At 39.9% G+C, this 13,505-nt stretch overlaps 1 protein-coding gene across 5 annotated transcripts in view; it reads right to left on the reverse strand.

The window, feature by feature from the left end:
• Positions 1-13,505, reverse strand: part of MORN3 (MORN repeat containing 3) — a 67,226-nt gene that overhangs the window by 14,675 nt on the left and 39,046 nt on the right. Inside the window, exons 1-2 of one of the 5 annotated variants that reach the window (XM_084649386.1) lie at positions 8,240-8,338; positions 4,639-4,819 (exon numbers count right to left, since the gene is read on the reverse strand). The exons of 1 other annotated variant lie outside the window; for it this stretch is intronic. The gene's annotated coding sequence lies outside the window, so the exon portion shown is untranslated. Of the gene's footprint in view, positions 1-3,066; positions 3,158-4,588; positions 4,820-8,239; positions 8,339-13,505 lie in introns of those variants that run through there. 3 more of the 5 variants (XM_084649384.1, XM_084649385.1, XM_084649387.1) reach the window with 3 other exon arrangements.

Below are 13,505 nucleotides of genomic sequence, written 5' to 3' on the forward strand. Positions count from 1 at the left end.
GGTACAGGAAGAACATTCCATCTATAAGCTGCATTTTATGATGCAAATATTTCAGTAGCAAGACTCTAACATCTGGCTTTTAAAAAGGTAAACTAAACTAAAGGCAAAACAAACAGAAATAAGAAACTTAAAAAACATCTTAGCATAAAATAGTTGCAACTGAAAATAAAGGATTATAGTGTAAAGTACTAGGGACCATTAATAATATAGGTTGAAATGGGACACATTTTTGGTGTGCAATATTCTCTTTCTGCATGCAGGAAGTCTTCGGCACGTATTGCAAATGTCAATCTCATTCAGCACACTTAATCCAAACAAGGGCTTCTTCTACATGACAAAAAACCTGAAGAAATGAGGTAGAAATCCTATCAACCAAATTTTCTAAGGAACCACTGCAATCATTGCTTTATGCGGGGGGGGGGGGGGGAGGAAGCAATTCTTTAAATACAGCATGCAAAATATTAAAATATATCTGAATACACAATGAGCTAGATCCTCAAATTGTGTAAATCATCACAGCTCAGTTGAAGTCAATGGAGCTCTGACATTTTACTCTACTTGAGGATCTGATACAATTAGTTTACTGTGTCTGTGTTGTTAAAAATAAATACAATGGCATAGGAACACTACTTGTTGAAAGTGGTACAAACTCAAGTAAAATTTTTGCTAAAAGTTTTTGGACAAGGTCATAGCTCCCATTCCAGTCACTTTAAGATGCTCTAATACCATGCAGGGGACATAAATGAGCTACAGAAGCCTTGGTGAGAGTTCTTTTGGCAGGAGCAACCTGTGTCCCTGCACAGCTCTCTCGTGCAGCTCACAGTGTAGGGATGGGCGGGGGAATGATGCAACACTTAGCACTATGAAAGCAGGGTTGACATAAGTTAGAGCAACCCCTACGACTGCTCCTACTTACACAAGGGCCATACTGTCCCCTGATCCTAGCAACCCAGAATTGGGGTAAGAGGGCACAAAGGAGGTTTCCTTCTGTGATGTGCCTCTTGTGCAGGACACAGAAATCTGTGATTATTAAATTGACGTGTTTGAATCGGCCCCATCACTTCTGGGAGGAAGAAAGGATACTCCCTCCCTCCTTGCCTCCATCTCCTCCCCTGCAGCCCCAGCAAAAGTTCTAATGAGGTGTGGACTACTTTGAGCAGCTGTCATCAGTCCAGAAAGGGATTTGCAGGCGGTTTCCAATCCCTTTGCCTGAGCTGAGTAGGGTATCGATTGTGGTCCCTTGACTTTTTAAAAAATTGTTTGTTTGTGCTTCATGCTAAAAAGGATGGACGGCACTGAGATAGATACTTATAAATCAAAATATGTAATAAGTCAATAGTTGGTGTAATTATTTTTTATGTATAAATACAGAAGATATAGAAAAAGTCCTATTTTGGGACATAGAAAACAAGTCAATAATTTTCAATAATCTAAAAGACAAAAATAAGTGAGAAGACATTTGTTATAGGAATCAAAGGCAGTTTTGCCAGCTGTCATGAGTATATCATGAGCTTCTCAATATTTTTTTTTCAAGCCACATCTACTGGAGTCACATGACTTTGTGAGACTCTCAGCTTGTATTAAGAGAAAGTTAAGGAGAATTTACCCAAAAGTGAAAGTGCACACAAGTTTATGTGGAAAACAATAACTCTGATGATCTATAAACAGTTCAGTTTGATGATCAGGAAAGCTGGACAGAAACTGTTTGTTTAGAGGATTCTTAGAATTAAAGAATCAGATTGGAAAAAGGGATACTGCATTGTTTCATAGACAGTCGGTTCACAAATTGTCAGTATGGAATGATGGACAGGTCAACCAGTCAGTCGGTTTGAGCCCCAGCTCAGCCGACTGCTATCCTGCCCCACTGTTCATTGTTTAATACAGTCCTGCTTATTCAAAACCAGAAATGCTGAGCAATACCTAAAGGTGATCAAATAAAAGTATATAACATGAGAGGCTGCAAAACTAAAACAACCCTGCTTTGGATGAAATGTTCACGGTTTTTGCACCCTGAGTTCCCTCTTCTGCTCCAATCAGCTTGGATTAAATAATTTGTGTGCGTTTTTTTTTTTTAAATTCTTCCCTCTGGCAATTTCCAATCACTGCTCTCAGTAAAACAGGAGGTCTGGCCATCTGTCCCTGCAGGCATCTATAAGCCATGAGGCAACAGGTGAAGGGAGAGATGTGGGATTGACAGTGGAAGATACCAAAGATCAAGGCTGCTGGAACTATTTTTATAGTGGGGGTGCTGATATTGGAAACCATGTATTTGGTGTTTGTTACTACTACTTGAAGACAGGGGATGTAGCAGTATCCTTAGTTCCATCACCACTGCCAAAGATAGCCAATTAAGAGTAAAAGTGAGGATCCCATGGTGGAAGGAAAGAGATAGGGGTTTAGGTTATTTCTGAGTGAAGAGGGGAAAGCCAGAAGTTATACCTTTTAAAAATTAAAGTTGAGTTAGCTGTTTATATTTCTCTTTCACTAAACAGTGGACTTGTCTGATTCAAAAGCCATTTTTTGGGATTTAATTTTTAAAAGCATCTTTGTGTTTGATGTCGATTGTTCCTCACAAAAAGACAGCAGACTTTGCTATTTGTGGTGATGTATTTAATTATTTTTCCTTGCCTTTGGAGGTCTCTGCACAGTCGGATTTATTTTAAGGTAAAACAAATGCTTCTGTTGCCAGTGTTGTAATAATTGGAGTCTAAGACAAGCCTACCCTGATTGTGAGCTCAATTGCTGGAAAGTAGGTGAAAGTTCATAAAATGTTACGATAACCAGTAACAATGAATGTTGTTAGAAAGTCTATGAAAAGGAGACAGAGATGCTGGATTGGACTAAACACAAAAAGATTATAAAAAACACTTTGGAGCAAGGAAATAGAAGGATAAAAGCAGATTTTCTACATTGCATAATCAAATCTATTATCTACACACTGCATAATGTAAGTCCCCCCACTACACCTCATCAAGCAAAATCTTCTTGTCTTAACTGCCAAAACTCTTCACAAAACTCTTCTCCTTCATGATCCATCATATTATCCTAACATGACATTGACCTCACCTTTGCTCCAACAATGTCAGTCTCAAATGTCCATTTGTTCACTTCACGAACAAGTATCTATGTATTTCCTCCCATGCCGCCCCTTACATATGAGAAAATCTTCTTATTAAAATATTCAGTTATTACATTATCATCCTTCAAATCCCTACTTAAAACCACCACTTCTGTGAAGCCTGCACAAAACCTGATATTTGACAGTGACTAAGCAAGTGGGAAAATTGTGATTATTGTGATTGATGCTGCTAATTGGCTTAATACCTCTGTGAACTGTACACCCAAGTCTATACTCATACATGGTATTATTGTTACCTTGCCTTCTCCACCCTTCTTGCTTGTCCCACCCACCTGTTAACATCTTGTTTTCAAACTGTAGGCTCTTTGGGACAGTAACTATAATTTACTATACATTTGTACAGTGCCTAGCACAATGGAGCCCCAACCTGGTCAAGGCCTGTAGGTGCTACCATAATACAAATAAATAATAATATCAAATCATCCCTACCTCAGCCCTTCTATTCTGTCAGTGTGAATAGGCAGAGTAGTGAAATATACAAAGATATCGCTCTCTTAGACACTTCAGAGAGCAGGATTCCTGTATATTTCAGTACCCAGTCCACAATCAGCCTTAACAGTGTCTCTTTAACCACACTTACTACACAGGTAACTATGAGCTATGTTGTTATGCATAGACATAATTGGGTTCTGATGACATCATGGTAACCATGTAAAAGAAGCTATATTGGGTTGTGATTTCATCAAAACCCTGAGATGTGTGTTTAAAGCCTTACTCAGTTTTTCTTTACTGTGAATATTTAAAGTTATCACAAGATGAATCTAGCCCAGAACGTTCCCCTGTTTCTGCACGGAATATAGGAGCTAAAAGGAATCATAGCAAAGGCATCATCACAGTAACGTGTGGAAGCCAGTGTAACAGTGCTGTGCTGCAGCAGACTCTACGTGTGTGAGGCATGCAAAGGAGCCTTTGCCTGTGAGCTGTGCTGAGGTTTAGTGCAGGGGAGAAGAAGGTGGGGAATGGTTGACCGAAGGTCTGTTGATTTATATGCCAAAACGTTTGGAGAAAAAGGGGGGAAAGTGTCTAAGGTAGCACCCCTGCAGCGCTTCAGTGTAGACGCTCCCTACGCCAACGGGAGGGGTACTACCATCAGTGTAGGTAATCCATCTTCCCAAGAGGCAGTAGCTAGGTCAATGGAAGAATTCTTCCGGACCTAGTCTTGTCTACGCTGGGGGTTAGGTCAACTTAACTATGTTGCTCAGGGATGTTAGCGGATTCCACCCGTGAGCAATGTAGCTGGGTCGATCTAACTTTTTAATGTAGACCAGCCCTAACACTGACTCCTTCTGTGTTACCTGCGTCTGGGCTCACTTCACTGAAAGAACAGTACAGCAGGTTAAATTACAGCTGTCTATTTGACTGCTCACTGTAATACCTAAGCACCTCACAAACACCAAAGAATTTATCCCCACAATGCTGCTGTGAGATAAGAAGTATTATTGTCCCTACTTTGCAAATGGGGAACCAAGGCACAGAGAGATTAACCAAGTGCATATTACTGTTCCTTCAGGCACAGCTAGATTAGACTCTTAACTGGAGTTGATCATTGTTTGTGATTGCAGGTTCTTCCTCATGTTTCCTTCCTCTGTCCCAAATGGGAGGAGAGAACCTCCAGAACTGTAGTCTCTCTGTACTCTTGTGCACTGAGATGTCACTTTCAACTGTACTGATATTAAAGGTCTGTTAAAGAGAGAGAGAGAGAAAAAAAAAGAACTGCTAAACACATCCACAGTGCTCTGTGAGGCAAAACATATCCACTCATTGGAGAGAAGGAAAATCATGCACACACGGGAAACACAGTAAGAATCTCTCCCTCACTAAACTCCAAGAATACCAAACTCTAGGATTTCAGCTATTATTTTCCTTTTCCTCAGAACAAACAGCGCAAGTATATTAAATACAACTGTTTATTTTTATACAATTCTGAGGTTACAATTTTAAATAAAAACCAGAAATGTTAAAGCTAAGATTCTCATGTGAACTTGAATTCACCGACAATTTACATATTACTAATTAGTCTGTTAAATGCACCTCTTAAAATACAGCATGTGCAATGCAGGTGACCTAACAGCTGTACATGAGAAAATTATCTTTTGCATTTCCTGTTTTAACTCCAAATTTGCCATCTAAATGTTGTATTTCCATAGGCTTTTGTGTTATAAAAATGCAGTGTTCAGGATGCAAGTTTAAATAAAAAAGTTAGGAAATATGAAACTAATAGCCATAACATACATCGGTTTCACCCTCTCACAAATATCTGGAACTGAACAAAAATGTTGTTTTGCTGCAGTTCTCACCTGTGACAATTAGACGCTGCTGCTCCCACTAAAATTATTTGCTTTATGGGTTTGTTATCAGAATGAATGTCTTACACAGGTTTGCAAAAAGCTTATGCTCAAATAAATTGGTTAGTCTCTCAGGTGCCACAAGTACTCCTTTTCTTTTTGCGAATACAGACTACCACGGCTGCTCCTCTGAAACCTTACACAGGTTTGTATACTCACTCCAGATGTTACCTTATGTTCTTATATCACGTTTTTTCGAGTCTCTAATGACATGCTATTTAATTCATATGGCTCCATACGGGTCCTAGATTTTCTTTGAACCTGCTTTCAAAGGTTTAAATCAGGAGGAGGACTTGAGCTACTTAATTGTAAACAACTTTTGTAGCCTGACAACTGAGCATTCTAGAGAACAGTTTGGAAACTATGCCAGACTATATAAGGGGTATCAATTAAAGTGCACTGTACTTGACATCTTTGTTTAGCTACCCTTTAACACAGAGATAAGGTATATCTTTCTGTTCACTGTCATGTGCAAAATAGAATGCAGATAAGAATAAATTTTATTGGTGGATGTGGTTAACTCTGTGAACTACTTTCAAGTCTGAGAAGACCCTTCAACAAAATTTGTGTTGAGATTTAAATGTAAAGATAGCATACCATATCTTAAAGATTTATTTTAATTGAGTTTTAATTAAGACGACTCAAGGTAGGTCTAATGTTCAGAAATACCTGGTTTCTGTGTGTTTCTCATCTGTTTTTTAAAATGAAGTTTTAATTAATGAAGTTTTATTATTAGTCAGGATAGTTAAGTTACAATGCTTATTGTTTGGATGCCGTGTATGATGCCTGGGATAACTTTGGATTTCCTACTTGCTTAGTACTTGGGGTGATAGTTGTTGTACTTGACTAACTTGAACTGTTACACAATGTAGTGTTTTTTGTGTTGGAATGACAACTTGTTTTCTGTTTACAGTATACTCAGATTTATTTATTCATTCAATGAGGAGCCCTTTAAAAATATCTCCCATTGGGAGTCATATTTTTCAGGACTAAGAAGTAAGGTCTCTTGTGTTGTCTCAAAGTTTTGAATTTTCTCATTGCATTTCTGAATCTATCGTGTCTGATCACTGATTATATTATCATCATTAAAGCATGTCTGTCCTGATCTCTCATAGTAGAGTTTATGCAGAGTGTCAGAGGGTGAAATGCTGGTCATGATTTGCTCTCCAGGATTAAATGCTATCTTCTGAAAGTGATTTCTTCTTTAAATAAGTCTTCCAATGTGAGAGGCGTTCACATTTTTGTCAAATTTATTTTGTTTTATGGTTATTTTACAAATTTGAACACAAGTACATTTAATTTAAAAGCCTTTTTTACCGAAGAATTCACCCAGTTCCAACCATTTGTCTGCCAGATGCCATCTCCCCACCCCCTAAAACTGCCAGTGTGACCTGCAGAGCTGCAGAAGCTGACTGGAGCCAGAATGTCTGGGATGCTAAGAGCAAGCCAGCTCTTTCTTGAACACTCCAGCTTTGTCCCAAAAATCAACCTGCTGCACTCCCCTCAGAGTGAGCCAACTCATAACCATAGAGAGAGTGATAGCTATCTGCTGTCTGTGATGAAAAGTTGTCCAACTGCTCTACCCCCTTTTCCCCAGCAAGCTGTAACCCTTTCAGCAATTTGAAGACTGAAGAAAATGAACGATAGAGCTTATTTTATTGTTGATGCAAGAAGGTGCTTCAAGCACATGCTGTAGTCTCTGTGAACACCCTCAATTGGAGCATCATTCCTTGCCAGGAGCCATTTAAAAATAATACATATTTATTATGCCAGTTTTGAGTTAATTTCAATATTTCATTTCTTTAAAATCAAGTGTAAAGGTATTGTATATTTATTGCACTCAAGAAATCACAGAATGTACATAAATGACAGTGGTTTAACTCAACAATTTCATGTACTCTAGCAAAAAACACTGTTATGAATTTTGTCTCTTTGTTACACACTTTGGAGGTCTCCACCATCCTCTTGGGACCCAGTCTTACTTTCTTTTGCAGCCTGAAATCTCCATCTGAAGACAGTGGACGTTTAGGATATGCAAGGAGGTGATATTTTAGGGCCAGATTTTCAAAGCTGGGCACCCAGCATGTCCCCCACGTGCTGAACTCTTCTGAAAATCTGGCCACTTATTTAGATGCCTTAATGGGTGCTAAGTTCTTCTGAGAATTCTGGCCTTAGTGTTTAGGAGGCTGAGAGATAATAGCTGTGCCTTCCTTCTGATCCCTGCAGCTCTGCTGTAATGAGCAGTGGTTCTGGGCTGCCAGCTAGTAATTAATAGAAGGCAGCACTCAGAGGTGCCCTGCCGCTCAGCTGGGAGAAATCCTGCTGCTTTTTGCGCTGACTTCTCCCTGGTGGCCAATGATCTCTCTACAGCTCAGCTCAGTTTGTATTCAGCTGCTGTAGCAGAGATGTCTGGAGTGGGTCCTGGGCTAGCACGAGCAGCTTTCCACAGGGGGTAGGTGGAATCAGCCATTCCCCAACCGGATGCCAAAAGATTCCTTAACCTTTCTCCTGGCAAGTTCTGCTGCCTGTTGTCCAGTTCTAGTTCTGAGAGCAGCAAAGCAGGAGGAGGATGAGCACAGAAGGACATGGGAAAGCCCCCATGCTAATTACTAGAAACCTTTTTATTGTTAACCCTTTCTTTTCCTGCAGTGCTAGAGTAATTAGAGGAGAATAGCCGATACCAACGAATCTCTGTTCCTAACATAAAATCATTTCTATCTCCCCTCTTTTAACAGCAAATAAGGGGTAGACTAACCTCTTTGTTTTTGCTGCAGAGGCAATCTGGGGAGCTCTGGTCAAATGTAGCGCTAGCAGCATGAGCTGTGTACAGCCTGTGCACACAACATTTCCCACCCCTGCTAGGGTAGCCATAGCAACTCTGGCAGACTCTTCACAACAGACAAACCCATATTCCAGGTTTAAAGAGTACCTAGGATGCAGTTCACGGCAGGTTGGGAGTCAAATGCATCTGATTACAGCCATTATTGTAACTGTCTAAGTAAAAACTTAGCATACAACCTGTGTTGGGGTATCTGTATATTTCCATTTTTACTTGATCCCTGTACTGTATAAATCAGAAATGTTACCAGTGAAGACAACACTATATATTTTCCTTGTCCTTAGGAATAAAGGAAAAGAAGTGGCTTGAGTGGGTAGACGCTATCAGCACTATTTCACACTCATAATGTCTTTCATTCCAAAGGGTCCCCAAACCAAAGCCTTTCACAACCCCCAGAGAGTGCCTCCCCCCTGGCTGCTCTACGCTACTTTCCCTGGCGAGTTCAAAGGCAGGCAGGAAGGCAGCCCCACAGCATAAGCTCCCTCAGGAGGAGTTCCCAGATGGGAGGACAGCAGAGACCCTGCAGATTGGGAACGGGAAAGGTACCCAGTGCTTGGAAGGGAGAAACTCAGGAAGGAGAACATACTGGCTCACTGTGTTTGAATAGTGCCCAGCACAATGGGACATCAGTTTCAGCCAGGGTGCCTAGGTGCAGTTGTAATAAAAATAATAATATAATTGTGACAGAGATGGTAATTTTCTACAATATTCTGGACAAACCTATGTAAATCAAGTTAAATTTTAAATATTTAAAAAAAATTTTTAAAAAAAATATTTAAAATTTTTTTTAAGTATTTTAGTTCATTGTGTTAAAATGCAAATATTTATGTATCACTGTGAATTTTATGTAAGGTCTCTAAGGAGGAGACCTGACTAATGTAAAACCCTGGGAAGTGTTATAAGTTTCAAAGGACTATCTGAAACAACATGAGCTTTTTAAAGTTAAGTGGATCTCTCTACAGGGAGGTGTATGCAAATATAAACTCTTCCAAATAAGCAAGAACTCAGCCTTTGAAGTTTTGCACAGAGGAGGGGACTTTTTGTCTGCTGATCTCCTGTTAAATGAGGACAGATCAAAAAGGCCCAAACTAGATAAAGAGTGGTTTCAGAGTAACAGCCGTGTTAGTCTGTATTCGCAAAAAGAAAAGGAGTACTTGTGGCACCTTAGAGACTAACCAATTTATTTGAGCATGAGCTTTCGTGAGCTACAGCTCATTTCATCGGATGCATACCGTGGAAACTGCAGCAGACTTTATATGTGTGTGTATGGGGGTGGAGGATGAGAAAACCTGGATTTGTGCTGGAAATGGCCCAACTTGATGATCACTTTAGATAAGCTATTACCAGCAGGACAGTGGGGTGGGAGGAGGTATTGTTTCATATTCTCTGTGTGTATATAAAGTCTGCTGCAGTTTCCACGGTATGCATCCGATGAAGTGAGCTGTAGCTCACGAAAGTTCATGCTCAAATAAATTGGTTAGTCTCTAAGGTGCCACAAGTACTCCTTTTCTTTTTTAGATAAAGAGTGACTCACAGATTCATGGGTGTGCTTGTTTCTGAGCTAACAGCTGATATGAACTTGTGAGTACAGAAAAACCTGTTGGTGGGATTTGAAGGACTGTTCACCAACCAGAGCCTTTGTTGGTGTTGGGGTGAGCTCTGCTAAACATATTAGCATCCCTATAGGTTCTTTTATTGTTTGTAGTATTTTCTCTGTAATGCCTTCACCTTAACCATAAATGTACATGCCTAAAAAAAGCTGTGTGATCACTTAAAACTGTAGCAGTTACACTGTTTATAGCTTTCAAAGAGTAAGCAAAGTGCAGACATAGGTCTGTTTAGGTGGTTTGCTTTGCTGGGGGAATACAACAGTATTGGCAGGAAACTGTGCAGCCTGGAAATACCTTGGTCAGGAGAGAAAGAGACCTGTGTCCAGAAGCTTAAGAGTGAGTGCTCTTGTTGGACCATAGAGGGGGAATATATGTGCAGTTGCCCTGAATTGTGACAATAATAAATCTTGACCTTAACTACTGAAACTCAACTCATGCTTCCATAAAACTAGATTTTCTTTGGATTATTAATAAGGAAAGGGGTGATTATTCAGAGCTACTGCTCTTCTGTGTAAAAGGACATTGATTTAAAAACATTATTTCCTGCAGAATGTCCGTAAGAAAGAGATGTGAGAATAGCATAGCTAAAACAACAATTAAATAGATTAAAAAGTAACATGCAGGATTGACTCACTGACCTAGATCTCAGACTGAAAAATCTTAAAGATAAAGAAATTTAGGCATCCATGTTCAATTGTGCGGGAACGCTAATGAATTCAGAGGGGAACCAATGTGTGTGTGTGTGTGTGTGTGTTTTGGTACAGATCCAGTGTCAGAAGCTCTTTATAGAGTTTGAAACATTTCAATTCAATAGATACTTAACTTTCAGGTCACAAATATTCCAATGCTTTTGTTTTTATTCCAATGCTTAAAAATCCCCTCAATAATTTATTAAAGCGTAGTTGAAAGTAAGGAGATGAAGAGTTGAGTAGAAAGGATTCTATCCATATAAAACCTGATACTACAATTGTTTAAATGATGCTACACTGCAAGATTCTGTCTGCTTTATTAACAAAATGAGTTGGGAGAATTAGGTTTGAACAAACAAACAGGTATTCATACCAATAAGTGCTACCTAACTTGTGGTCCTCAGTGCTCTAAGCTGTGGCTTTTGACTCAAAGATCACTGTGTTCACAAAATGTGTTTGATTTTAAATTCCTAATGTGTTCCCTGAGCTGTACTGTGTGATTTTTAAACTGCAGTGTTTGAATCAGTTTCATCACTCAGGGTAGAGGTTGGGGCATGCTTCCTCCTCAGTTCTTCACACCTCCTCCCCTGCAGCTGCAGAAGAAATAGTGTTATGATCAGGGAGTACTCTGTGTAACTGGTGTCCATCCCGCAGAGAATTTGCACTTCCTTCATGTGAGCTGAGTAGAGTGTTATTTGTGGCTCTTTGAATGTTGTAAAATAGTTTGTTTGGCCTGAAGTCTGAAAAGGAGTAACAGCAGTGAGCTAGGGATTTGTATAGGGAAGTCATCTCAGATAGGAGAGGATGAGGCGGAATCTAAGAATGAAAAACAGCACAAATGAAACATAAATGGAACAGCACTTTTTGCTACTGTTGCATCTGTCATGTGTAAGAAATATCCATACCACAGTGTTATCCTATTCAGTTATCTAGTCAACATTTCCCATGACACATATGGGGGAGTGTTGTGGTTACAATATGGTGAAGAATTCCAAATGAGGGCTGCGGAAGATTGCTCCATGCCCTTTGACACACTTGACAATGATTTATGACTTAAATGGATGATACCATCTTGGCCTGTAATGCTGTATGGGCTGTTGATTCCACACCAGTCACTGATTGAGGCAGACATACAAAAGCTGCCCTGGTGAGCTTACAATGGTGGTTAAATAATTTTGCTCCATTTGCCATTAAAAGCACAAATGCTACTTGTGTGGGGAGCAACACAGATCCACCAGGAGCTACACCGTGAAAGGCTGAAGATTATGGTTGACAAATTCTGTTCCCCATGGCTGCATGGAACTTTCTACTATAAGGATAAAGATTACTCTGTGCAAGAAACAGTCTTTCTTAGGGGGTGATCCCACACTGTGAAACAAACTCAGAGAAGAACTAAGAACCACCGCAAATCATATCTCCTTCCATTCCATTAGCCTTTTTAGTAACTGCTTCATATTCTTGACTCATATTCAATTAGTGATTCATAGATTCATAGATATTTAGGCCAGAAGGGACCATTATGATCATCTAGTCTGACCTCCTGCACAATGCAGGCCACAGAATTTCACCCACCACTCCTAAAAAAGACCTCACACCTATATCTATGCTATTGAAGTCCTCAAATTGTAGTTTGAAGGCCTCAAGGAGCAGAGAATCCTCCAGCAAGTGACCCGTGCCCCATGCTACAGAGGAAGGCGAAAAACCTCCAGGGCCTTCCAATCTGCCCTGGAGGAAAATTCCTTCCCGACCCCAAATATGCCGATCAGCTAAACCCTGAGCATATGGGCAAGATTCATCAGCCAGATACTACAGAAAATTCTTTCCCGGGTAACTTGGATCTTACCCCATCTAAAAACCCATCACAGGCCATTGGGCCTATTTACCATAAATATTTAATTACCAAAACCATGTTATCCCATCATACCATCTCCTCCATAAACTTATCGAGTTTAATCTTAAAGCAAGATAGATCTTTTGCCCCCACCACTTCCCTCGGAAGGCTATTCCAAAACTTCACTCCTCTGATGGTTAGAAACCTTCGTCTAATTTCTAATCTAAATTTCCTAGTGGCCAGTTTATATCCATTTGTTCTTGTGTCCACATTGGTACTGAGTTTAAATAATTCCTCTCCCTCTCTGGTATTTATCCCTCTGATATATTTATAGAGAGCAATCATATCTCCCCTCAACCTTCTTTTAGTTAGGCTAAACAAGCCAAGCTCCCTGAGTCTCCTTTCATAAGACAAGTTTTCCATTCCTCGGATCATCCTAGTAGCCCTTCTCTGTACCTGTTCCAGTTTGAATTCATCCTTCTTAAACATGGGAGACCAGAACTGCACACAGTATTCCAGGTGAGGTCTCACCAGTGCCTTATATAACGGTACTAAAACCTCCTTATCCCTACTGGAAATACCTCTCCTGATGCATCCCAAGACGACATTAGCTTTTTTCACAGCCATATCACATTGGCAGCTCATAGTCATCCTATGATCAACCAATACTCCAAGGTCCTTTTCCTCCTCCGTTACTTCTAGTTGATGCGTCCCTAGCTTATAACTAAAATTCTTGTTATTAATCCCTAAATGCATGACCTTACACTTCTCACTATTAAATTTCATCCTATTCCTATTACTCCAGTTTACAAGGTCATCCAGATCCTCCTGTAGGGTATCCCTGTCCTTCTCTAAATTAGCAATACCTCCCAGCTTTGTATCATCTGCAAACTTTATTAGCACACTCCCACTTTTTGTGCCCAGGTCAGTAATAAAAAGATTAAATAAGATTGGTCCCAAAACTGATCCTTGAGGAACTCCACTGGTAACCTCCCTCCAACTTGACAGCTCACCTTTCAGTAGGACCCGTTGTAGTCTCCCCTTTAACCAAT

The sequence above is a fragment of the Lepidochelys olivacea genome (assembly GCF_965140295.1).
Source record: "Lepidochelys olivacea isolate rLepOli2 genome assembly, chromosome: 15".
Lineage (NCBI taxonomy): Eukaryota > Metazoa > Chordata > Testudines > Cheloniidae > Lepidochelys > Lepidochelys olivacea.